This window comes from Rhinatrema bivittatum, chromosome 1, assembly GCF_901001135.1.
Source record: "Rhinatrema bivittatum chromosome 1, aRhiBiv1.1, whole genome shotgun sequence".
Classification (NCBI taxonomy): Eukaryota; Metazoa; Chordata; class Amphibia; order Gymnophiona; family Rhinatrematidae; genus Rhinatrema; species Rhinatrema bivittatum.
Window position 1 is genome coordinate 296,817,328 of NC_042615.1, and position 26,914 is coordinate 296,844,241.

The 26,914-nt window shown below is 44.4% G+C and overlaps 1 protein-coding gene across 4 annotated transcripts in view; it reads left to right on the forward strand.

Moving 5' to 3' along the window:
• LEF1 (lymphoid enhancer binding factor 1) overlaps positions 1–26,914 on the forward strand; it is a 230,279-nt gene that overhangs the window by 32,604 nt on the left and 170,761 nt on the right. The window lies entirely within an intron of this gene.

The window sequence follows — 26,914 nt, forward strand, 5'->3', positions numbered from 1 at the left end:
TGTAGGTCCAGCTGTACGTGGCTAGAAAAAATGAAACACTTTGAATGCCTTGCTCCTGCTGCACGGACAGGATGGTTTTCTGCATAGACGACCGTGCACCTTTGCCTCCCGCCCCGGGGCCTGGTCGCAGCTGGGAAGAGCGCTACCCTTCCTTATGTGGGCGAGGGGACACCTTCTCCTAAGGCACAGCGCTATCGTATCAGCGTACTTGTCAGTTTAACCACAGGACTACAAGCTTTTTTGGTGATTATCAAATGCACTTTTAACTACTAATCCCTGTTCTTTTGATACACTACAGCTGCTTGTGTGTGTATGAGAGATGAGAGCGCCACAGCCGGAAGATGCACCCCCCCACCACCACCTCCGTTTCACCATTAACCACAGCCCACGTAGGAGCTGCCCCACTGCACCTTTTCCTCTCCAGTTCAGCTTCACCTTCGGTTAAGTTTTCAACCGTCAGCTGCACAGCTTTTTGCTCTCAGGGCCAGATGCACCAATGGGTCTCTCTCTTATTTTAAATGCTGCCGAAACGGAAGCCCTCTGGACTTCTAGGGGGTCATAGGCCCCCTCGAATTGAATGGGATCCTCATAAATGGAATTGTAGTTCCGTTATCTGACAGTGTTTGCAACCTAGGTTTCCATTTTGATTCCAGTTTGAAATTGATCAGCAGTTATGATAAATTTAGACTTCCAGATATTTAAACTAAAGTTGCATGGATATTTTAAAATCTTTAGTTAATCAGACTTTTTTGTACGGTTGTCCAAGCATTGGTGCTGACCACAATAGATTACTGCAACTCTCTTTATGTTGGCCTCCCAGAATATTGAATTCGTGTTCTACGATTGCTGCAGAATACGGCAGCCAGATTGATATTAGGAGTTTCTGGGCAAGATTGTATCGCGCCATTGTCATTTCGGTCACACTGGCTGCCAGTCAAGCAGCGGATAAAATTCAAGACACCTCTTATAATATATAACTCGATACAGATTAGGGCACCTGAATACTTATATATTTGTCTCATAAGTTCCCAGAAGGTCTTTTATGATCAAATAACATCCAGTTATTAGAAGCTCCGACTGCCAAGGATTTACGAAGACAGGAAATAAGGAATCGAGCTCTCTCTGTGCTTGGGCTGCCCTTACAGAACAACATTCCTTTACAGGTTCGGAGCAAGTGCCCCGGAAATGAACGACTTTGGGAGAAAGCTTAAGGCACTTTTGTCAGAGGAAGCGCTTAAGTTGTTAGCAGGCTAGAATTTTCTATGGAGTGGGCTGCCTTTTAGTTATCTTATTGTTTTTATATGTAATTTTGTCTGAGGGTTTATTTGTTATATGTGTTTAAATATTGTTCAAATGTTTATTTGTAACCTGCCTAGCATGACTGGGTTAATATAGGTGGGCTATAAGTGTTTTAAAATGTAAAAAAAAATAAAAATTGTATCTATGGAAAACATGCATTGGAGGCAATTTTCAAATGAGTTATGCATGTAAATGTAACATACTATAATAGCAATTTTCTTGCATTTAACCATGTAAAACCCAGTTTTAAGTGCATAAAATCCTTTTGAAAATTACTTTCTTAATGTTGAATTTTAAAAGCCCAGGGCGCACACCAAAACCAGGAGACATGTGAGTATATTTGGCCGGTGCGCATCAAGCGAATTTTTCCTAGCGTGTAGCAGATGGACTCAGGACCAATGGGTATAGTGTACTCCTGCTAGCAGTAGGAGACGGATCAGATTTCAATCTCACGTCAGCCCCTAGTACATATACCCCGGTAGGAAGTGCAGCTCTTAAGTATTTTCCGTCTCCATAGCAGTTAGGGATTATCTGCATGCTCTCACAGCGTTCGAACAAATTCAAAGAAGAAAATCCAAATTTTAAAGAGCAATCCTACCCCTGCCCCCACACAGGGACCTGCTACAACAAGGTCCGATCCTCCACGAGGACCCAGCTCAATTCTCTCTTACAGTCTGGCCATTGAGAGGGCTTGCCTGAGAAAGAGCGGATACTCGGGGGCGGTAATCGACACTCTCCTCCGAGCACACAAGTTCTCCACATCGCTAACGTACATAAGGATCTGGAGAGTATTTGAAGCCTCGTGCGAAGACCACAACATCAAGCCACGCTCATGTAAAGTTCCCATGATCCTGGAATTCTTACAGAATAGACTACAGAAGGGTCTGTCCCTCAACGCCATCAAGGTACAGGTGGCCGCATTGTCATGCTACGGCTCCAAGAGTGAGGGCAACAGCATAGCTTCTCACCCGACGTGTCACGCTTCCTGAAAGGAGTCAAGCACATTCGCCCACCACTAAAGTGGCCGGTACCTCTGTGGAATCTCAATCTCGTTTTGGACTTCCTAATGGGAACCGCCTTCAGACCCCTCCGAGGCCTGTCCCTCCACCTGTTAACCTTAAAGACGGTGTTTTTGCTGGCGGTGTGTTCAGCCCGCCTCATATCGGAACTACAAGCACTGTCCTGCCGTGAGCCGTTCCTCAGGCTCACCCCGGGGTCCATCCAACTACGCACGGTTCCCTCCTTCCTCCCCAAAGTGGTCTCACACTTCCACCTTAACCAGACCATCTTGCTACCAATGACGGATGGCTTGAAGAATTCGGAAGAAGCCCGTAGTCTGCGCCACCTCAACATCGGCAGACTCCTATCCAAATACCTGGAAATGTCCGAACCCATACGAAAAACGGACCACCTTTTCATCCTTCACAGCGGAAAGAGACAAGGAAGCGGCCTGCAGGCAACCATCGCCCGCTGGATCAAGGAAGTCATCAAGGTGGCCTACGTAGAAGCTGGCAAGCCACCACCTCTACAGGTCAAGGCCCATTCTACCAGAGCCCAGGCAGTATCCTGGGCAGAAACTAGAATGCTGTCACCTGCCGAGATCTGCAGGGCGGCTAGATGATCCTCCATCCATACCTTCTCCAGATTCTACCGTCTGGACGTTCAGGCTCGGGAGGACACGGCATTTGCAAGGGCAGTACTAAGTGGGTCACGGGCAGCCTTCCACCCGGTTCGGGAGTAGCTTTTATACATCCCATTGGTCCTGAGTCCATCTGCTACACGCTAGGAAATGGAGAAATTACTTACCTGATAATTTCGTTTTCCTTAGTGTAGACAGATGGACTCAGCATCCTACCCTTGGCTGCCGTCATGCATGGTCCTTCAAATGATTCAAGGGTAAGCCATGTTTTCATTTACCTAGGGCATCCACCCTGCCAGGTGTCGATGCTTTCCAGTTGAGTACACTGGCGGTTTCCAGCTATAGTCAATCAACCAGTTCAAGTTAATCAAGTTAATCAAGTTTTAACGTTCAACCAAGTTATGAAGTTATTCAAGTTAATCAATCAGTCAGTCACACATATATCCACAATGCTTTTCGAGGAGACTACTGAAGAGCTGCACTTCCTGCAGGGGTATATGTACTAGGGGCTGACGTCAGATTGAAATCTGATCCGTCTCCAACTGCTAGCAGGAGTACACTATACCCATTGGTCCTGAGTCCATCTGTCTACACTAAGGAAAACGAAATTATCAGGTAAGTAATTTCTCCATTAAAAGCCGCCTATGTACGTGCACAAAGTCCAAAAAGGGGTGGGGCGAGGGCGTGGTCTGAGCGGGGCGTGAGCATGTCAGGAGAAGGCCAAAAGATGTGCGCATAAATATTTACGCACACAGGCGCGCACCGGGGTCCCCTACCGAGTATCTTTACTTCTGCTATGGATGGCGTGTAAGTTAGAAAACCAAAAAAAGTAAAGAGGTGAGCCGGGTTTTAAAGGTCGGGGTTAACAAAGTAAAAGGGAGGCTATTTAACTAGGGTGGTTAGGAAGTCCTATCCCTTACCTGGGCAAACTGGGAACGATCTGGGAAAACTGGTATTTGCGTCAGCGGGCGTGTCTACTAAAATCCCCCCCACTTACAACGGTAGAAGCAGCATTTGCGTGCATATGCGTGTGTCTACAAAATTGCGTGCGCATATGCGCACATACAGCCTATCTTATAACATGCGCCTATGTTACAAAATGGCAGCATCCGTGGCTGCAAGCCGGCAAACGCACGCACATGTGCGCCTGCACGGCTGTTTAAAAGCTAGCGGCCCTGTGTGCAAGTTGTTTTTGAGGTATGCATCAGCTGAAAAGTCTGGAATGATCTTTGAGGAGGAGGAACGCAAGCATTCCTACCGAAGTGCTAGACTGGCCTTTTGCGCTGGGTTAAGTCCTGTGGTTTACCTGTGATTCTTCAGTGACAATACCACCACCAGCTGCTTGTTTGGCTGCAGCTGTTGCCCGGAGGTGTTAGGGAAGGCTCTGACGCCACGGGGGGGGGGGGGGGCACTGATTACTTTTCCCACACCAGCTGGGACCTATAGAAAAGACTGTGCTTTGTAAAATAGGGGAGACAATGCATATTCATCCAGTTGTTGTTTTTTTTTTTTGTTTTTGGTAATATATTTTGCCCGATTTATTGGGACGGTGGAAGATATCATCTGGCCCAATTAGTAAGCAGTGAGCATCCAAACTTCACTCTGTTTGCCAGCTAGAGAGCATGCATGGACCTCTTCCCTCCTGTGCCTTGCAACCCTGTGTTAGGGCTGGCTTTCCGCTTAGTAATTTTACCATTTGTAAATGAGCAACCGTCTGGATGAACAGGAAGTGTAATTGCTTTCAACCCGAAAAGATGCTCTCTGGACATTGGTCAGTCGCGGGGGTGGGAGGTTTCAGAATGAAATGACAGCGACTTCTTCTCATGCAGCTAAGTTTTAACTGTGCAAAAGGGGCATTGATAACTTTAAAAAACAAAGGGACGTAAAGGGCAACATCTGTTGTATGGAAGATATTAGTGAAGCAGCGGAAAGGTGCAAATCCGAGAGGACTTAGCAAACTGCCCAGTGTGAGTGCAGGCACGCAACACCACCTCTAATGCGCGCGGGGGTCACATATCTTTTGGAAGGCGGATGCTGATGATTAGAATAAAAGCGTCCACTGTGCGTTTTTTGGCAGCGCCCTTCGTCCCCCCCCATGAAAAGCCCAGCTGTTAGCCCCCTGCCGACACAAGTTAAGTGTGCAGCTCGGCACCACGGAAAACAGGCGCCAGTCACTCACTAGACGTGTGGCTTTTATCAGATGAGCGAGTCAAAGTGGCTGTAACCGAAGCAGCCCGTGAAATAATAACAAAATCCCCCCCAGTAACACCTGGTGCACATGAGCGCCGCATACCAGCGCTCGCCCTCCCGCCCCCTCGGCCCTTTTGTTGTGGCATTCTGAGGTGCGAGAAGAGGCAGCTGGCTTTTATTTATTTCCATCCCCTTTTCTAAGTAAGGGGAGCTTCAGGTAGCACTTGGCGGCCGCCAACTCTGGGCTGGTTCTTTTTTCTTTTGTGTATTTGGAAGCATTGTAGGAGCGTCTCGTGCTAGCAAATGCAGCTCTGCGAGAGAGAGAGGCCTGTGATCTGTCCTGTTACTCCAGTGTGACCTGTCACCTCTTCACCTCAGGCCTTCCCGACCCCAATAGAGGGGACAGACATGGGGGGGCTCAACTAGAAGCATTAGTGACTGGATAGAAAAAAACCCAAAATGCATCCAGTCTTTTATCACCTACCTGAAAAACCCTTTCTGATCACTCAGCGGGTAATTTTCAAAAGGAGTTATGCATGTAAAAGTAACCAGTATCAGCAATTTTCAAAAACTCATTTAGCACTTGGCACCTAAAACCTACTGACAGTTCAATAGCATATTTTTTAGCATTTTCAAAAGCCCACTTACATACTTAAAAAGTGCATTTACGCACATAAAACCCAGTTTTAAGTGTGTAAATCCTTTGGAAAATTACCTCCATTGTGTAGAATACAAATGGGGGGGGGGGGGGGGTCAGTATTCCCATATGCAGAAATGGATTAGAGCTAAAATAGAAAATGAGGCCTATGCGTTCGGGGTGCCAATCTGAATTCCTGCAGATTAGCTACCTGACAGGTGCCTAACAAGTTAAAATGCATGCCGCAGGCATTGCAGGAAGGTGTGTTTCGTTTCACTCACCTGTCTTGACCCCCACTACAAAATTCTCAGTGTCTGTTGGTTGAAATTTAAAAAAGAAGCAGAGACAAAACTCCTGCTACTGTTCCAACTCTCTGAAGACAGAGCAATGGCACAAACTCTAGCTTTTTCCTCCCATTTTGGTCCTAGGTCCTGCTTTGCTGACATGTTCCATGCTGTGGCCATGCATGCACACTTAAACATGCAGACACACACACACACACACACGTACACTCACCCCTTTGGCAATAGGTACTTTCGCTCTGGTGACGCACGCCTAAAAACTGAATGTTTTCAGCTGTTTGAGGTTGCTATCTAGCAGTATAACATTTTATGTTTGTATTCCTTACACTAGGAAAGGAATTGCCAACACCAGCTCACTTTGCATAGGCCATTTAAATGAATTTGAGATGTTAATGATTTGTGCTTATATCTGATCTGAGCCAGATTTGACCTGGCCAGCTGGTCGTGTAAGGCTTTGGGTGAACCTGTACCCAACCCAGTAAACTGTTTGGTCTTTTTGGTACCATGGAGTCTAATGTTGCAGCAACTTTTAGCTTCTTTTTTTTTTTTTTACTTCTGCTAAGAACATAAGAACCTGCCATACTGGGTCAGAGTAATGGTCCATCAAGGCCAGTATCCCGTTTCCAACCGTGGCCAATCCAGGTCACAAGTACCTGGCAAGATCCCAAACAGTAAATAGATCCCATGCTGCTATTGCGCAGTAATAAGTAGTGGCTATTTCTTATGTCTACTTGGTTAATAACAGTTTATTGACTTTTCCTCCAGGAATTTCTCCAAGCCTTTTTTTTTTTTTTAAACCCAGCTATGTTAACTGCCTTAACTCAGCTTCTGGTAATGAATTCCAGAGCTTAATTGTGCGATGAGTGAAAAATAATTTTCTCTCATTCATTTTGAATGTGTTATTTAACAACTTCATGGAGTTGTATCTTCTTAAATGTACATTAAAGTAAAGTTAACTGTACATTATGCAATTTCAGCATTAGAATCTGTGTTTAGAGTGAGGGAGAATTTATAGATCCTTATTTTGTCAAGGGGCAGGGAATGAATAACTTATCCTGTTTGTTCTGAACCCTCAGCCATTAAACATACATATTCACCTTGTTTGATCACAAGAAAGCCCAGAAATGGACACAATGTGAAAATAAAATCATCATCTTAAGAGCTGGTATGGCAGTGCAGAGAGGACATGTTTCCCTGTCTTTGCTCAAGAAAGATGGAGAAGAGTAGAAGGGATTAAAGTGCATTGGCAAAGGGATGTGAGGAAATGTTTTTCGTAGTCACTTCTTGTACTGCCCAGTGCAATCAGTCCCTCACCTTAGCTGAAAGTACAGGTATAAGAAAATGAATAGTATTTTAGGAAGAAGTTGAGTGGAAGGCTACACTGTCTTGAGACACACTATACACATTCACATTAAAAAGCAAAGTTTCTCCCATAAAAAAATATATAACAAGAGATCTAGTATTAAAAAACACAAGTTTTTCCTATTTAAAAAACAAACATCATATGTCACTTCTCATTCACTTCAAAAATCCTTTGTTAAACCTTTTGTCTACAAGGGAATTAAAGATGGTTCACATCTTGCTTTTTGGATTGCTTTTGTTTTGTTTTTAATTTTGTAGCACTCCTTTTATTGGATGAAGATTTTATTCATAAAATAAACCAATTAAATATACTACACGTGACTTAAAAAATCCTTTTCATTTCTACTAGAGAAGTGCTTTTCAAACTTATTTCAAGGACATGATGCTTGTTTTATCTTTTTTTTTTTTTTTAAACTGAATGTGTAATAGGACCGGAATTAAAATTATTAATATAGCATTCTTGATTGTTGGGGGGTGGGGAAGCACATACATATTCACAGATTAAATCCAAGCATGTTAGAAATTTCCTAACAGTGGGACCAATGTAATTAGCTGAGTATTAAAACTGTGTACTGAAATGCAGTACACATTTTCCTAATGCACAAGCTCAGTTTTTTTATGTCCCGATGTAGTAAGCTAATAGTATGTTAATGTGTTAGGCGTTAAAAAGAGCTCATAAACCAGAAAAAGTGTGGAAAGAAAAGGCTTAGCATGAGAAAAACATGATTTTTGCATATAAATCATGTTTTATGAGCGAAAAACATGGTTTATATGAACAAATATTTTCTGTACATGAATTATGATTTATATGCCCAAAAAATGTGTTCTACCCGAAGCGCGTTTCTGTGCATAAAATACTGACTACAGGTTTCAGTGCTGGAACTCTTGCTTCTGCCTGTAAACTAACACTAGCACTGGAAACTTTTCCTCAGATCAGCATTAAGACAGCAGGAGTTAAGTCAGCGCACGTTTCTGCTTTGGTGGGGAGTAATATCTAATGCTGTCATTTGCATGGGACTACTATGTAAGGGCCTTAAAGTAGTGCATACAAGTCTACATACACATTTTTTTGTGTGTGCAACACTCCTCTCTGCAGCTAAAGTTTTTTCCCACAAAAGTGTGCACATCTGCGGGTAAAACTGCGCTCTGCTGAGCGCTCCTTATTACATCGGACCTAGTGATTGTGTGTTCCTCAAGGTTTAACCGCATCCCCTCCCCTGTGAGATCCCCTAAATATTGTTACGCGCCCCGTCTGCGCCCGGCCCGCGCACGGGCCTGCTCACCTCGCTAGCTCCTCTGCAGGTCACGGGTTGGCCTCCCCAGCAGCAGCCGCAAGCTCCTCCAGGCCTCAGCGTCCCGTGGTGGCGGTCGCTGGGCCTTCCACTGCGCACCAGGCCTCACGCCGGAGTTCAACGTCTCCATTGGCGGCTACGCCCCTGCGCGCAGACCGCCCGGCCTCTTGTAGGGCCGGGGCGGGTCCTAGCTCCGCGGCGCGCCCCTGATTGAATATTCAATAAAAGGAAGTCCCTGCCTGCACTTCCTTGCCTTGGCAATCGGGTCGGCACTGCATGTGTACTAGTTTGCCTCCGCGTTCACAGTCTTGTTCCAGCGTCCTACTGTTCCAGCCTTGTCTAGCATCCTTCTGTTCCAGCGTCCTTCTGTTCCAGCGCCCTACTGTTCCAGCCTTGTCTAGCGTCCTTCTGTTCCAGCGTCTGTCTGTCCTGTCTCCGCAGGTAATACCCTTGGACTGTCTCTCTCTGGTACAGACCTCGGCCTGCTCCTTGACCATTCTGTCTGCTGCCTGGATCTTGACCTTTGCCTGCCTTGTGACCTCATCTGACCTCCGGAACCTGACCCCTGCCTTGTTGACTACTCCTCGGACTGATCCTCGGATTCTGTCCTCGGCTGCCATTGACCACATCTCCTGATTCTGGCTCAGTTCCTTGCCTTGTCATCACCTACACTGTTCTGGTCTTCCTTGCTCCACCAGACCTGCAGCCTAGAGACCGACCGCACTCCCTTGTTCATGGGCCGGCTTCTCTGTTACCTCTCCGGGAGACCCAACGAGACCCACCTAAGTCCAAGCGGCCCGGGTCCCTACGGGCTTCCGGTGGTGAAGCTCATCCTAGCCTCTGTCTCCTCCTGTGCTCCGCCCCCTGGGGGCAGGTGCTTCCTGGTCCCTTCCAGGGAGCCTTCGTCCACTGCTCCAGGACAAGGGTCCACCTCCAAGCGCAACAAATACAATGTCAGACTTCACTTGTGACTACAGTAGTCTATCCTCATTATGCTAAGCAGCCATGAAGCTGACGGGCATTGACAAAAACTAGTTGCCAGAATGTGTTAGCCGTGCCTTGATTGGAAAACCAAGGTAAATTTGGACTATTTAGATTCATTATTGTGTCCTGATGTTCTTTTTCTTCTTCCAATTGTGTTTCTTTCCATGGACGAGCACATTTCAGTACTCAGGAGCTGGCCTCACCAAGCTGCCCTGTGTAGGGGCCATCCTTGAGCAATAGGCAGACCAATAGGTGTTGCAAGGTCTGCCTGTCACCAGGCTTGGGTTTGGTTGAACATCCGTATTTTGCCATGTTGGCTCTTGACTTGATTTAAGAATGGGTGTTTGGATTCATTGCATCATCTCATTCCACCCTTTCGTTTGGGGGACCGGGGTAGGCTAACGTGGCCTGCAAGAACTGTAACTTTTTCAGTTTGAGGCTCAGATCTCATTCAGAACCTGTGTGACCTAATAATCACTGGGTCATCTTGGGGTTTTAATGACATTTCAAAGATGACTAATAAAGGTTTGACCCTCTCTGTCGTTGAAACATTATCCAACTCCTGTGCTGCTTATTCCTGAGAATCCTCAAAAATTGGATGCAGTGCCCGGGGAATAAGAGCTAAAATGTGACCTTCTTACCCCCTGAGATGTCATTCTCTTTTGCAAGAAGCCTCAGGCCAGTGCAATGGAGAACAAGCCCAGGCTGAATCGGATTGACCTCTTTCTTTCCTCCAGACTCTAACTCAACCTGCTGAATTTAAAGATCAAGGCTTGACCAGGGGGTCAGAGGAGAGTTCATCCGAGTTGCAGCTGACTTGCCCTTCCCTGGTGCTGGTGAAGCTGCTTTTATAGAAGTTCTCATTTTAAACTAAGTGACTGATTTGTTTAACTCATGGCACAAGCATCTGCATTTGCTTATTATCTTAAACTAGCACTTCATCCTGACACAGGGGCTCTCACCCATCCTCTTTCCTTGGCCGCCTTCCAATGCACTCATTCATCCCTTGATCCCCTTCTGTTGCATTCGCCCATCCCCACGTTTCCCAGGGCACTCAACAGGGTTGCCGCGTCACTCCCAGATCAGTGGGCACCAGACTGATCCAGTTCAGGCCTTGCCCCATTACATGCATGGAGTTGTAATTCTGATTTTTCTCATTGAATTCACTCAATAGAATCTGAGATAGGGGTTGCCCTGGCAGCTCCCTACCACGTTAACACTTGGGGCCTGTTTTAGACAGATCCCATGGCAAATACCTTTGGCAACTCCCTCTGCCACGTTTATTTTAACACCTTGAAAGAGGTCCTTCAAGAAAATCTGAACTGCAGCTCCTTACATACAAAGAGGCAAAACCACTTATTTTAAAATACATGTGCGTATATTTTATGTGTAAAAGTAACGCAGGACTTACCCATGTAAGTCCCGATTTACATGTATAAGCTGGTATATTTTATAACATGCGTGCATCGATGAAATTACCAGTTTTACCAATTAGTCCACCAGTTCATTCGGTCCTTCTGCAGCTCATCGAGACGCTCCTTGAACTACCCCAGTTCATCCACACCTCCCACCCAGTCAGTATTACACAATAAATACAAAAAGCATTTGCGTCTGATAATTAGCAGGTGTAAGAATACACAAGTAAGTTGGAACTATAAGCACATAAGTGCCTTTTAAAATAACAACTTACATGAGTACTCATTGACCCCACCCGAGAACATCATTAGACCGTCCCTTTCTTTCACGTGTATATATACGTGCACAAATGTGAAAATAAATGTGCATTATGGATGCTTATAAAATATGGAATATGCTAATACAGACTACTGATGCGCATACGTGCTAATTTTTAGGCATGTAACGTTTGGGAAATTCATTTTAAAGATTTGTATATTGATTTTAGGACAGTCTTCCTTTGGCTTCTCAGCTCTGCTGGGCCAATTGGATAGTGGGGGGGGGGGGGGGAGGAAAGACCTCTCTGATGGACACTGCTGGGAAGGAACAAACATTTTCCTGGGGTGTCAAAACTTAATTTTTTTTTCAGTGATGTAGAGTTTTATATTCATGGCATGTACCCCTAGAGAAGCATTTCAGTCTAGCTGACAATGATTAGTGTAGGCTGAACTGTTGCTATCCTTAAGTTTCCATATAGTTAAGAAAAAATAATAGCAAAGCAGAAACTGAAACATGGGGGAAAGGCGACAGTTGCTCAGCAGCGCATGGTTCAGAGGAAGGTATCTTCAAAAGATACTAGCAAACCACATTAGAACATCCCATTAGAGAGGTGGATGTATGAGCTGAAGAAACCCAGATGTATTTAAATAGAGCACACAGATAAAAATGACTCCAAACTCTGTATCATCTGACAATAAGCAGATTGTGGGAACATATATAAATAGAAACCCACATGGAATTATTTTAAAATGTCTGTATGTAAATGCCAGAATTCTGGAAGATAAAGCTGGAGAGTTAAAATGTATGGCGCTAAAGGAAGATATAGACATAATAGGCATCTCGGAGACCTGGTGGAAGGAGAATAACCAATGGGATACTGTGAAACCAGGGTACAAATTGGTAGAGGGGTAGCCCTATATGTTAAGGATGGCATAGAGTCAAGCAGGATAAAAGTTTTGCAGGAAACAAACTGCACACTGGAATCCTTATGGCCAAAAATTCTAAAGTTAAAAGGGAAGAGTATAATAGTGGGGATACAGATTGCAAAATGCTAACAGAGATTATACTGGATAGTAAAATGGGCAACACAATAATAACGAGAGACTTCAGTTACCTGAGTATTGATTGAATAAATGTCACATCCAGAAATGCAAGGGAGGTAAAGTTCCTAGATGCCATCAGTGACTGCTTCATGCAGCAGTTGGTCATGAATCCAACACGAGGGGGAACTATATCTGATCTAGTTCTCAGTGGAATTCAGGACCTGGTGCAAGAGATAAAGATGGTGGCTTCGTTTGGCAATAGTCATCATAATATAATAATATTTGACATAATCACTGGAGGACAAACTCTAAGGAAAAGTATTGCAGTAGTATAACTATAAAAAGAAGACTATAATAAACTGAGAACATTTATTAGAAAAAAACAAAAAGGAACAATTCTCAAGGTTAAAAACTTGCAGGAGGCATGGGAATTGTTTATCATTACCATCCTTGAGGCCTAGACAAAATGTATTCCATGCCTTAAAAAATGATGAAGGAAACTCAAACTGCCGGAGTGGTTTTAATAGTCAATTGAAAAAGGAAATTAAAGCCAAAAGGGCATCATTCAAAAAATGGAAAGCACACAGAAATGAGGAAAATAGGGACGAGCATAAGCATTGGCAAGCTAGATGTAAAAAAGTAATTAAGTAGTTTAAGAGAGAATTTGAAAATAAGCTTGCTATAGAGATAAAAACAAGTAATAAATGGCAGAAAAAATAAATTAGTTCTTTGCCTCTGTCTTTGCTGAGGAGGATGTTGGAGGAGGTCTTTATATCGGAAACATTTTATGATGGTGATGACTGAGCGACTAAATGAAATCACTGTGAAACCAGAGGATATAATAATACAGTTTGACAGACTAAAGAATAACAAATCACCAGGATCAAATGGTATTTATTCCAGTGTTCTAACTCAAAGATGGAATTGCAGACCTGTGTTTGATCTGCAACCTATCATTTAAAACAGCCATGGTACCAGAAGACTGGAGGGTGGCCAGTGTGATGCCAGTTTTTAAAAATGGCTCCAGAGGTGATTTGGGAAACTATAGACCAGAGAGCCTGACATTGGTGCTGGAAAAATGCTAGAAGCTATTCTTAAAAACAAAATTGCTGACTACGTAGATGGACATGGTTTAATGGGGGAGAGTCAGCATTAGAGATGTGAATCGTTTTTTGTGTTTGTGTCGTTCTTCGTTTTTCAGCCGCTGCGGGAAATGTTTTTTGCGGTTCGGGTTGGTTTTTTTTTGCGAAAAATCATTTTTTTTGGGTTAGTGCGCACTAACGGGAGTTGGTGCATGCTAACTTCCATTAGCACGCACTAACAAAAACCGTTAGATTTTGTTACTTTTTGTTAGTTTTTGTTAGTGCGCACTAACCCGAAAAACGATTTTTCACGAAAAAACGGGAAAATCCTGATTGTTTTTTGGGCTCCCCGAAACATGCCGAATTGCACAATTTCGTTGAAATTTTCCAATTTGGCAAAAACGAATGCACATCTCTAGTCAGCATGGTTTTTGAAAAGGGAAGTCTTGCCTTATTAATTCACTAGATTTTTTTGAAGGTGTAAATAAACATGCGAATTAAAGTGAGCCAGTTGATATAGTATATTTGGATTTTCAGAAGGCATTTAACAAAATTCCTCATGAAAGATTCCTCAGGAAATAGGGAGGTCATGGGATCAGAGGCAGTGTCCTATTCTGGATTGGTAACTGGATAAAAAACATGAAACAGAAGGTAAGACTGAATGGTCAGTTTTCCAGGTGGAGAAAGGTTGTTAGTGGAGTGCCTCAGAGGTCTATATTGGGACCTGTGCTATTTAGCATATTCACTAATGATCCGGGGCACCTCAAGGCAATATGCTGCCTGAGGGAAGGGATGAGATGGCACTGCGCCTCTTCTTCCCTCCCGAAGGCACGGCACAGGTCAAATCAGCGAGAAGGCCCAAGGTGAGTCTGACCCTTTCGGTGATTTGAAATACTACAGAAGGGGGGAAAGCAGGGGTCACAGTTCTCAGAGGAATGGCAGATAGTGTTGGTGATAATTATTTCTAGGAAGCTGGCAACTGTGCCACACTCCCAAGAATCCTACCACCTGCCTTCTATATTTCCCCCTAATACATATATTGTGACATTACTCCAATTTTTAAATCTTTATTGGTGAAAAATATCAAAAACACATCCCACATTTAATCCATAATACCCCACACAATAGATATTATATTTTGATTAAAACCTATTTCATCATACTCATCCATACATCCTACATATCACTCATACAAAAATCATTCAACCTCTTATAAAACAGTTTTCAAAATTTCAAGTGAAGCATCAAATACACATTCTTCTTAACAATTCTCCAATTGTAGATACAAATTGTTTTACAAGCAGAAAGAGTCACATTGCACATGTATTTCTGCGTTACTACAACGCCATTCCTCTTGATCTCTCTTTAATTCTCTCTACATGTTTCGCCTTCCCTCAGGCTTCTTCAGGAGAGCTTATTCAAACAATCTCCCACTGCTCATATATCCAACATCTATCCACAGGGCGTTCTAAAATATTTTAACAAAATTCATAATTTTATCATTTCAATTAGATACATTTTTCTTAAATTAACACTTATGAAAAAATTTTTTCATCATGCTATTATACCTGCACGTCCCAAAGAATTTACCCAGACGTACAGCTTGGCACATCCCCGACTCTTTTCATAGCGTCTCAATCATTTCAAATGCATGGAACACCACATCTCAAATGCGTTTAAACTAGAATAAGACAATTCAAGAAAAATCAAAATGCATGAACTTCATTTCAAGAAAGTACCAACGTGCATGACAAGCAAAGAACCTTACCTTTCCATTTTAAAACAAACAAACACCGACACCTCATATCAGAGTAAACGCTGCCATCGAGTGAATCAAACGGAATTAAATCGTCCCTCTTCTTCCGTCCTTTTAAACCCGGCTACACCAATCAAAATTGTTCAACTCAAATTGTCTCCACCCCTTCAAACTCGCCAAATCAGAGCCAATCAGTAATGCTACCACTCTAAATAGTTACCACCCCTTCAAGCCCGCCAACTTCAAATCTTCTAACAAAAAACATTTGAGCATTGCAGCCACAGAAAATCTAGAAACATGTTGCCCAATCAATCTTATCATTCAATCCTTTTGGCCACAAAGTCTGTAATTGTCTTATTCTAGTTTAAACGCATTTGAGATGTGGTGTTCCATGCATTTGAAATGATTGAGACGCTATGAAAAGAGTCGGGGATGTGCCAAGCTGTACGTCTGGGTAAATTCTTTGGGACGTGCAGGTATAATAGCATGTTGAAAAAAATTTTTCATAAGTGTTAATTTAAGAAAAATGTATCTAATTGAAATGATAAAATTATGAATTTTGTTAAAATATTTTAGAACGCCCTGTGGATAGATGTTGGATATATGAGCAGTGGGAGATTGTTTGAATAAGCTCTCCTGAAGAAGCCTGAGGGAAGGCGAAACATGTAGAGAGAATTAAAGAGAGATCAAGAGGAATGGCGTTGTAGTAACGCAGAAATACATGTGCAATGTGACTCTTTCTGCTTGTAAAACAATTTGTATCTACAATTGGAGAATTGTTAAGAAGAATGTGTATTTGATGCTTCACTTGAAATTTTGAAAACTGTTTTATAAGAGGTTGAATGATTTTTGTATGAGTGATATGTAGGATGTATGGATGAGTATGATGAAATAGGTTTTAATCAAAATATAATATCTATTGTGTGGGGTATTATGGATTAAATGTGGGATGTGTTTTTGATATTTTTCACCAATAAAGATTTAAAAATTGGAGTAATGTCACAATATATTTATTAGTTGTTAATTGGCTTGTGATATTTGAATAATTTGCCAGGATTTAGTATATTCTATATTTCCCCAGCATTTGTCCCCTGGAGAAATAGGAGATGGGGAATGGTGGGGATCTGTCTGTGGCACACTCTAGGTCAGTGCCAAGGATATTAGGTGCACTAGGTGAACCTTACAGCCTTATGCCCCCACCTTCCCAACCCTCACCACACACAATAAAAAATATCACAACTATATGTATATTATTTTTACATGCACTGCTGTGGTGCCAACCAGAAAACACTTGGAACCCATATGGTATTAGGCCTATTGTAAAGTGTATTCAATGTGGGCAGGGCCCTCAGAAAGCCATGAGTAACCTGAATTACAATTACAATACAGTAAACCTCTCATACCAAAACAGCACTCAGATAGTAATTACCCTACCTATGAAAAGGCAGCATTGAGGCCCTAAAACATTGATACATCTCCTATTAAAAAAGCAGAATAAGCAAGGTTGCTGTAGATCCCTACACAGAAATTACATACCAGCAGAATATCTCACCTTGAGAACACAGAACACATGCAGAACACAGTTCTGACTGATATCACATACAGAATAAAGTATAAACAGAAATGTAGAGACAAAAACTGACTAGAAACCACAAGAAGCTAGACTGTATGAAAAACAGAAACACCATAATTTCTTATAAAACAATAATAAAATCAAGAAATATAAAACTTCATAACAGTAAAACTATACTAATAGAAGGAATAAATATTTTAAAACAGATGATGAATAAAATATAATTTGGTTTAAAAAGTTGTCAAAAACCAATAAAATATTTCAAAACAACAGACACATCAAATAATACCCAACAGTTAAATCTAATTAGAATACAAAAATTCCCTGCTCTCCATAGCTGGGACTTTTTGATTTTCAGTTACTCTGAGATTGCCGGCAAGCACACAAACTGTATCTTCTCGCTCACCCCTGCCTGTACCTTTTTCGTGCAGACTTTACTCTGAATTTTCAGTGTACTTATGTGCATAATTTAGCTTTGAAAATTCCAAACTCACCCTCCCAAAATAGGCCTGCTTTATTGAGGGTGTAGCTTGTGTGGGGGCTCATAGTTTTTAAAAGTATGCTTACAATTCTCTGGCTCGCCCCCTTGGAATGCCTCTCCCCATTGCACGTAAAAGCACCCATGAAATGGGGCTACATGCACATGTTTATGCACACAGATCCCCAGGCAATTTTATTGCAGCCATTTAACATGCACAAAACTGTGTTCTGTGCCCTTTATATTACTTTGAAAATTCAGCCCAGTACCAGCATTTTGTTTCACTGTTCTGCCTTTGTTCCCACAGTTCAGTTTCTTTAAAATCCTTTTTTATACAGGTTCTGTCTAAAAATATTACTTGGGCTGCCAATCCTCCAGCAATTTTACAAAAAGCATAATGCTTTAAGTACCATGTGTTGTATTTTTTGCAAAACGCACAGCTAAACTTCAGTGACCATGCACTGTACCAGGGCTGCCTACAGTGCACAGGATAACGACTCCCCAAACATCCTTTTCTTCTCCTTCTATGTGTGAGTCCTTACTGCCTCGTGTTTCCCTTCACAGAACGTGGCTATTGAGTCCGCCCTGAGTGTTTAATTTGCAGTGCCACAAAGGAAAGCTTAGGCAGAGCCCGCTGAAACCTGCACTGTTGAGCCGGAGATATCTCCTGGGTGGTTTTAATTCCTCTTCCTGGCAACACTATGCCCGTGTGTTTTCAGAAAAATTCCCAGTTAAAAATCTCCTACGGTTGCCACCCCATCTCCTCTAAGACGACAAGCTGAGGCTTCAGTTCCAGGCAAGGCATCTTCTGACGGCAGAGCTTTCAGACAGCACTCTACGCCTTTGGCTCAAATTTTGCCTGCTCCACTGAGCGTGTCTCTTTTCAGAAGAAAGCAATTTTATGCGTTTCATATTTGGGGAACAAAAGTTGGGGTTTTTTTTGTTTTAGCATAAGTTGATGGAGAGCACAAGTGGCCAGGGTGAACATTGCCTTTCTCAGCCAGGCTGAAAGCATGCCCAGGCTCCTGAGGCCCTTGTTCTCTCAGCCAGACTGTGAGGAGGCGCTCCCGCTGGCGTGTTTGGGTTGGGGTGGAAAATAGTACACACACGTGACATTTCCAGAGGTGCTCGCACAAAAGAGCAGCCGCAGAGGATGTGGGCGGTTTATAGTGCATGCACTTCACGTTCATTTACAAAGAGGAACTTAAGCCGGGTAGATTCTCTTTCAAAATTATCCAAAGGTATGCATGCTGGAAGCGCCAGTCTCCATTAGGCTGCACCCTCATCGTGTATAAAGTCTGTTTCTTATTCTAAAACAAAAACGTGCAGTAAATAGTAGGATTGCGCTGTGGCTGTATTGTGTATGTGAGTGTGTGTTTTGGAGAGGTGTTTGCTAACCTTTTCAGTCCTAAAATGTTGTGTGGAACATGACCTCCATGGGGCAGACAGTGCAGACCTGGAGAGGCAGCATATGGCCAAAACAAGAGCTCAGGGAAGTACTGAAAGCCCTACCAGTCTCTCTTCCAAATTTTAAATCAAAGGGAGGGATGGAGTGAAGATAGACATGAACCCATCATGAGGGACCAACTCCCTCTTATATACAACTGCAGGAGAATGGAGAAGTGGGTATGATGCTGGCAGCCAGCTTACAGGTCATAGAAACATAGAAACATAGAAATGACGGCAGAAGAAGACCAAATGGCCCATCTAGTCTGCCCAGCAAGCTTCACACATATTTTCTCTCATACTTATCTGTTTCTCTTAGCTCTTGGTTCTATTTCCCTTCCACCCCCACCTTTAATGTAGAGAGCAGTGATGGAGCTGCATCCAAGTGAAATATCTAGCTTGATTTGTTAGGGGTAGTAGCCGCCGCAATAAGCAAGCTGCACCCATGCTTATTTGTTTTACCCAGACTATGTTATTAGCCCTTATTGGTTGTTTTTCTTCTCCCATGCTGTTGAAGCAGAGAGCCATGCTGGATGTGCATCGAAAGTGAAGTATCAGGCACATTTGGTTTGGGGTAGTAACCGCCGTAACAAGCCAGCTACTCCCCGCTTTGTGAGTGCGAACCCTCTTTTCTTCTCCCCTGCCGTTGAAGCAGAGAACTTTGCTGTATATGCATTGAAAGTGAAGTATTAGGCTTATTTGATTTGGGGTAGTAACCGCCGTAACAAGCCAGCTACTCCCCTCTTTGTGAGTGTGAATCCTTTTTTCCACATTTCCTCTTGCTGTTGAAGCTTAGAGCGATGTTGGAGTCACCGTAAGCCTGTGTATGTTTATTTAATAAGGGTATTGACTCCAGGCAGTAGCCATCATTCTGGCGAGTCACCCACTCTTCATTGGCAGCCTCTTGACTTTATGGATCCACAGTGTTTATCCCACGCCCCTTTGAAGTCTTTCACAGTTCTGGTCTTCACCACATCCTCCGGAAGGGCATTCCAGGCATCCACCACCCTCTCCGTGAAGAAATACTTCCTGACATTGGTTCTGAATCTTCCTCCCTGGAGCTTCAAATCGTGACCCCTGGTTCTGCTGATTTTTTTCCTTTGGAAAAGGTTTGTCGTTGTCTTTTGATCATTAACACCTTTCAAGTATCTGAAAGTCTGTATCATATCACCTCTGCTCCTCCTTTCCTCCAGGGTGTACATATTTAGATTCTTCAATCTCTCCTCGTACGTCATCTGATGAAGATCCTCCACCTTCCTGGTCGCCCTTCTCTGTACCGCCTCCATCTTGTCTTTGTCTTTTTGAAGGTACGGTCTCCAGAACTGAACACAGTACTCCAGGTGAGGCCTCACCAAGGACCTGTACAAGGGAATAATCACTTCCCTTTTCTTACTCGATATTCCTCTCTCTATGCAGCCCAGCATTCTTCTGGCTTTAGCTATCGCCTTGTCGCATTGTTTCGCCGACTTCAGATCATTAGACACCATCACCCCAAGGTCCCTCTCCTGCTCCGTGCACATCAGCCTTTCCCCCCCCATCGAATACAGTTGATTCGGATTTCCACTCCCCATATGCATGACTTTGCACTTCTTGGCATTGAATCTCAGCTGCCATATCTTCGACCACTCTTCCAGTTTCCTTAGATCCCGTCTCATTCTCTCCACTCCTTCTGGCGTGTCCACTCTGTTGCAGATCTTAGTGTCATCCGCAAAAAGACAAACCTTACCTTCTATCCCGTCCGCAATGTCGCTCACAAAGATATTGAACAGGACCGGTCCCAACACCGATCCTTGCGGTACACCACTTAAAACCGCTCTCTCTTCAGAGAAGGTTCCATTTACCATCACACATTGTCTTCTGTCCGTCAACCAATTTGCAATCCAGGTCACCACCTCGGCACTCACTCCCAAGCTTCTCGTTTTATTCACCAGTCTCCTGTGCGGAACCGTATCAAAAGCTTTGCTGAAATCCAAGTATATGATATCGAGTGCTCTTCCTCTATCCAATTCCTTGGTTACCCAGTCAAAAAAGTCAATCAGATTTGTCTGACAGGATCTTCCTCTGGTGAATCCATGCTGCCTCTGGTCCATCAATTCTCCGGACTGTAGATAGTTCACTATTCTCTCTTTCAACAGTGACTCCATTACTTTTCCCACCACTGAAGTGAGGCTAACTGGTCTGTAGTTACCAGCCTCCTCTCTGTTCCCACTCTTGTGAAGAGGGACCACCACCGCTCTTCTCCAATCACTCGGCACCACTCCCGTTTCTAGGGATCTATTGAACAGGTCGCACAGCGGTCCCGCCAGCACATCTCTGAGCTCCCTCAGTATCCTTGGATGAATCCCATCAGGCCCCATGGCTTTGTCCACTTTCAGATTCTTTAGCTCTTCCCATACATTATCTACTGTAAATGGATTTTCCTCTGTTCCGCTTCCCTCCAGTTTCTTGTTGTGTAGAGATGGTCCTTCTCCAGGGTCTTCTTTAGTGAACACAGAGCTGAAGTATTCGTTTAATATTTCTGCCATTTCTTCGTCTCCCTCCACACATTGATCATTTCCACCTTTCAATTTCACTATACCACTTTGGACTTTTCTTTTTTCGCTGATGTATCTGAAAAATGTTTTGTCACCATATTTTATCTCCTTGGCAATCCTCTCTTCTGCTTGACTTTTTGCCAACTTGATTAATTTCTTTGTCTCCCTCAGTTGAATCGATCCAATAAAACGTGCGGGAGAGCCGGCGCTCCGAGTTGAGTGCCCGCTCTCCCGACGCAAGCCCAGGACCCTCTCCTGGGTGCGCGATTCTCTATTCAAATTAGGCCGGGCGGTAATAAGGAGGCGCTAGGCACACTAGCGCATCCCTATCGCCTCCTTATCAGCATTAGGGATGGCTGTCAACGGGTCCGACAACAGACGCTCAATTTTACCGCCATCTGTTTTTGAACCCATTGACAGCCATGGGTTCGGAAAACAGAAGCCGGCAAAATTGAGCATCAGTTTTCAAACCCGCAACTGGCGGGCAGATTATTTTTGTTTTGGGATTTTTTAATTTTTGGTGCCTCCGACTTAATATCGCTATGATATTAAATCGGAGGGTGTACATTCTGAGAGTAAAATGTGCAGCTTTTGGGTTCTGGGTTCTGTTTCTGGTTCCGGTTTCGGGTTCTGGTTCTGGATTCGGTTTTGGGTTCTGGTTCGGGTTCATGTGATGAGCGCTGTTAGTTTCGGTGGGGGTTGGCCGCACGTTTTCCACGCACTGTTACCCTTTACAGTATAAGGGGTAATAGTAGCGCGTCTAAAACGCACGGCGAAACGGGGGCTAAATGGTGCGCTCGGCTGAGCGCACCGTTCTGTATGGGCCTGCTAGTTATCTTGATTGCCAGAGTTCCTCCACTACTGCTGCTCCCAGCAGTCAGAGTCACATCCCGTGGTCAGTGCGTGTGCTCCCTGTCTCACTCAGCCTGGGCATAAGACCGAGGCTGGAAGGACTCAAAGAAAGAGGCTCAACAAGGGGAAGATGAGGGGATGCTGTGTGCAATGTGTGTGCTGGGCCCAGCTATCCATGCCCTGCCTGTTAGTTACCATTCTGTGGGGCAGGTGTAACTTTGTGCCTGTACCTTTGCCTGCATCCTTTTGAAAATCGAAAGTGAGCACATAAATGTATTCCCTGTCCCGACACCACTACCAGGAACGCCCCTTGTCAGTGCAGCTAAAAGTATTTTGTTTATTTATTTATTTATTTAGATTTATATTCCGCTTTTTGCACTTTTTTCAGCGCTTCAAAGTGGATTACATTCAGGTACTGTAGGTATTTCCCTATCCCCAAGTATGTCCTAAATGGGGGTTTTGCCCGTGTTTCTTTGCACACACAACCCCCGATTGATTTTCAAAGTGCCACTTCCATGAATTAAAATGGGTTTATGCACGTAAGTCATTCTGAAAAGCAAGTCCTTAGAGGTCCATATTCCAAGGCTAACTTTTGGAGTTAGCCAAACTCCGATGATGGACATGTTCTTCTCGCTAAAATTTGTCTGGACAAATCATTAATCACACAAAAGGATAAAAAGGTGGTGCTGGGGCTGTTCCCTGGGTGTGGTTTCACTTTGTCAACTGATATTTAGCACTGGCTGGATTATTGCACCCCTAAGGTTACCGGGGTAACTTTATTCAAATATATTTAGCTGCTTTGTTAGCCAGATAGTTACCTGGATAACTTATCCGCTCAGTGAGGTTTTGAATATGGACCTTTCAGTTTATTGCAGGTGAAACTCAGCTAAGTCCAGGCAGGGTTGTGAGCTCCTGTCATTCTAGTTATAAGGGCCACCACCACATCTACTGGGGCTGTTGGGCCCTGGCAAATATAGCACCATCTCAGGGCTAGATGTCAAATGTCAGCATGGCAACATTATAAAATTTTAATATGGGGAGAGAGCAGGGCCTTCCCCACTCATCTTCCCTAAAAAATATAATAGCCTCTGAGGGCCCAGCATTCTCGCGTCCCCTCCCCCAATTCCCCACAGCAACAAAGACCCTGCAGAGGGTGAATCGATTCCTCTTGCCCTCCTCCCCTCTGCACTCCCACCCCGCTCCCCTCCGACAGCAGAAGCCACTGATTCTAGCTTTCCACTAATTTCTCCCATGGCAACAAGAGCCTCCTCCTTGGAGGCCACCAATTCCATCCCCATGGCAATGATAGCCCCCTAGAAGGTCAGGCGATCACCCACGACCCATCACCATAGCAACAAAGCCTCATTGGAGTCATTCATCCCCCCTCCATCCCTTCTCTGCAACCCCCATGGCAATAAAAAACATATTGGGGGGGGGAGGGAGGGGGGGTCAGATGATCCCCTTCCGCCCTCCTTCCCATGGTAAGTGACAGTCCCTCCAGGTGACATTGATCTTTCCTCCCTCCTTTGTTGCCTAAAATGACCTCTCTGGAGACTGTCAGCCGCCTCCTACTTCATCTTGAATGAGGTCCCCATAGTCTTTGCCCCTCCTGTGTCCCCGAATGGCACCATCGAGAGGTGCTTCGTGTAGCAGCTTGATACGCTGTGTTAGCTGGTGCCATTCAGAGTGCAGCAACCATGTTGGAGGAGGGGGAAACTCTCCATTATTCCCTGCTGGAAAAGACTGGTGTTGGGAGGAGGGGGGGGAGGGGAATCTCGGGAACTGTAAGCGGCCATTCTGGAGGGACGAGAGCTGCAGGGGTGGAAGAGAGGTGCCCAGAGGGGCTTTTATTTCTGTGGATGGTGGATGTGTTTGAGGGGCGTCTTTTGGGGGAGGGTTGGGAGGGGGTGTTTTGGCATACACAAGCATGCACACGGTAAAAGGCCTACACTCCCTTTGGCAAGAACCTTTAACCGTGTGCACGCCGGGCTTCTTATGTGACTAGGCCACCAAACCCAATTTTTGCATGCCATTTATTGACTCTTCAGCCTTAGGCAGGTCATTTCTTAACATTTTGTAAGTCTGGGGTGGTTTTTATGTTTTTGAATTCCTGGCACTCAGTGGTTTTAGCTTGTGCTTCTCTTATGGGAACGTCATAAAATGGGGTCAGTTATTGAGCTATCCTCAATATTTTGCTGAGATGCAGCTCTAGAGACTTTCAGAAAGCTTCATTCCAAATTAAATGTATCATTCTGGAAAATATTGTCATTAGTGCTGCAACAAGAGAAAACTCTTAGCGCTGAGGAGAAAAGCTTCAGCTTTCCATAAAAATGTACGTAAATAGATTTGTTGTGCATATTTTTGATAGGACTCCTTGCTTCAACAGCTCTCATGACCCTAAGCTGCTCGTAAGAAGGTCAGGCACTTTGGAGATCCGTGGATGCACAGCCACTGTGAAATCTGACCCAGACCCCTTTTACCTTTTGGTATGGCGCATACCTGAGGCCCAGAGGTGGAGCCCTGGGAGAATTCTTCTCTTGCACTGGATGCCTTTTAAATTGTTTTTCATTTTGGATGAGGGTCCGTCTATATCTTAACACAAACTCACCCGTGCCCCCACTGACCCCAGTCTTGACACAAGAAACCTCCTTTGTCCAGCTCCTGAGACATACTCCAGTCCTCCAAGAAGGTGGAGTCCCTCCCTCTGTATTTCTTTTCTCACAGCTGCACTTATGCAGGATTTTGTGTTGCTGCTGGAGGCTTGCACGCTGCTCAGCAGACTGCAGCATGTATTGGGAGCACCATGCCCGCTGCATCCGGCCTAGACTGGGTTACGCCGTAGGCTTTTATCCATAACGCTGTCCAGCTGTCCATGTAAGAATACCCAGGTTTTCGTTGTAGGTTTCTTGATAGACAGGTGGAGCCTGTTCTAACTATAAACTTGTCTCGGTTCCTGAAGTATCCCTGAAAATTTTACCAGATAGCTTCCAGCTTCAGATATACAAGGGAGAGATTTTTACCCTGCACTCATGCTAAGCACGCACACAGCTTCAAACTAGTATTACACAGCTGTAATATGGGTAGCCAGGACTGATGCTTCTGCCCACGCCCGAACCCTTTACAACAAATGAATATACATAATGCAGGTTAGGATCAAACAGGCCGCAGCTTTTATTAACAACATCCTGGAGCCCGAGCCAGTTCACCGTAACAACAAATTCCCCCTCCCCCCGCCACGAACCAGCAAGACGGGCACTCAGAGGCTATCCCAGCCTGTATGTAGTCATATCATGGACACCCCTTCCCGCCACCGCTCAGCAAGGAGCCGACCACGTCAACCCCCGCCACCGCCCCAGCAAGGAGTTGTACCATCAACAACTGCACCCAGTTTAGTTGTTCAGTTAGGAACCACTGACCTGACACCTGTCAAGCCAGACACTTTTAACCACCGCATAAGTGATTTATTATTTATTTATTTTATTTTTCTATACCGACATTCAAACTATTATATCACATCGGTTTACAAAAAATAATCAGGGATGTTTTCAAGCAGTGAACATGATTGGTTACATAGGTATCTTACCAGAGGATCTTAGGGAGGTGCATAAAAATAACATCGGTGATAGTGTATAGGGGGGTGGAATGACTCCTCCCCCCCCCCCCCCCCCGAAGCTGCGACAACTCCAAAACCCCGAACAGTAACATCAACCAAAATTAGGGACGGGCGGACGGGTTGCAGTGTCAGACGCGACAGCAGGCAAATGAGAGAATGCTGCCGATCGCAGAGACCCTCCCTCAACTCCTCCCACTCCCATCTACCCTTGCTGAAGGGGAACCAACGGGTTCCCCAGAAACAGGAGGTGTGAAACAAACCTCCGACTCCCCCCCCCCTCCCCTGACCTATCTTGCTGCACGGGCCCGGATACAGGCAGCCGCAGCTCCCATCCCCCCCCCAGCAGGCTTTAACCCTCGGCTTGCCAGGGTGGAGCTTGGCACCATATTACGTTGGCCAGGCAGGCATGGGTCCTGCCTGACCTTGCACTAGTTTATTTTTGTAAGTGCTTTATTTCTTAGCCATCTTGTACATTGACTTGCGTTCAGCAATTTGTTAACATGGGTCACAGTTAGAAGCCACTGGAGTGCCGCAGCACAGCGTGCACTAGTTAAATGACAATGTTTCACTGCTGGCAAGGGTGACATTACAATTCAGACCTGCAGAACTCAGCCCACAAGTGGCATTTCTGAGTTCGCAGAAGCTGCTCATTTTAAACTGATCATTAAAATGTCACTTCCTGTTTTTTGGTTTTTTTTTTGGTGTCTGTGCTGAACCTTACAATTTAAAAACAAAAGCTAGCATGTGCCCCTGTCATTGCAGGCTGTAGACCCACCTGTGTCTTCCCCCAGTGGGGGTGGAGGCTGAGCTATAAGGCCAACCAAGGAAGAGGCCAGGCAGATGCAAGCCGGGCGGGGACCACAGTCATGACTGACAGTTGTCTGAGACACATACAATTTTGTATCATGCAGCATTTATAAATAGGCATATTGTTCTATGTTTGTGATTTTCTTTTTGGTGAAAAGCACAGCTAAATCTTTCTTACATTTAGGAGGCATCACTATTGTTTAAAAAAAAAATAGATGAGCTTGTACAGCCTTGTAAAGAAAGTGCCTCTCTGAAGGAGCGCCACTAGATAGCTCAGCAAAGAGAAGGCTGCGATGAAATGCACGGTGAAGTGTGCGGGTGCATTCATGCAGCATTGCACCCTTGGGAGTA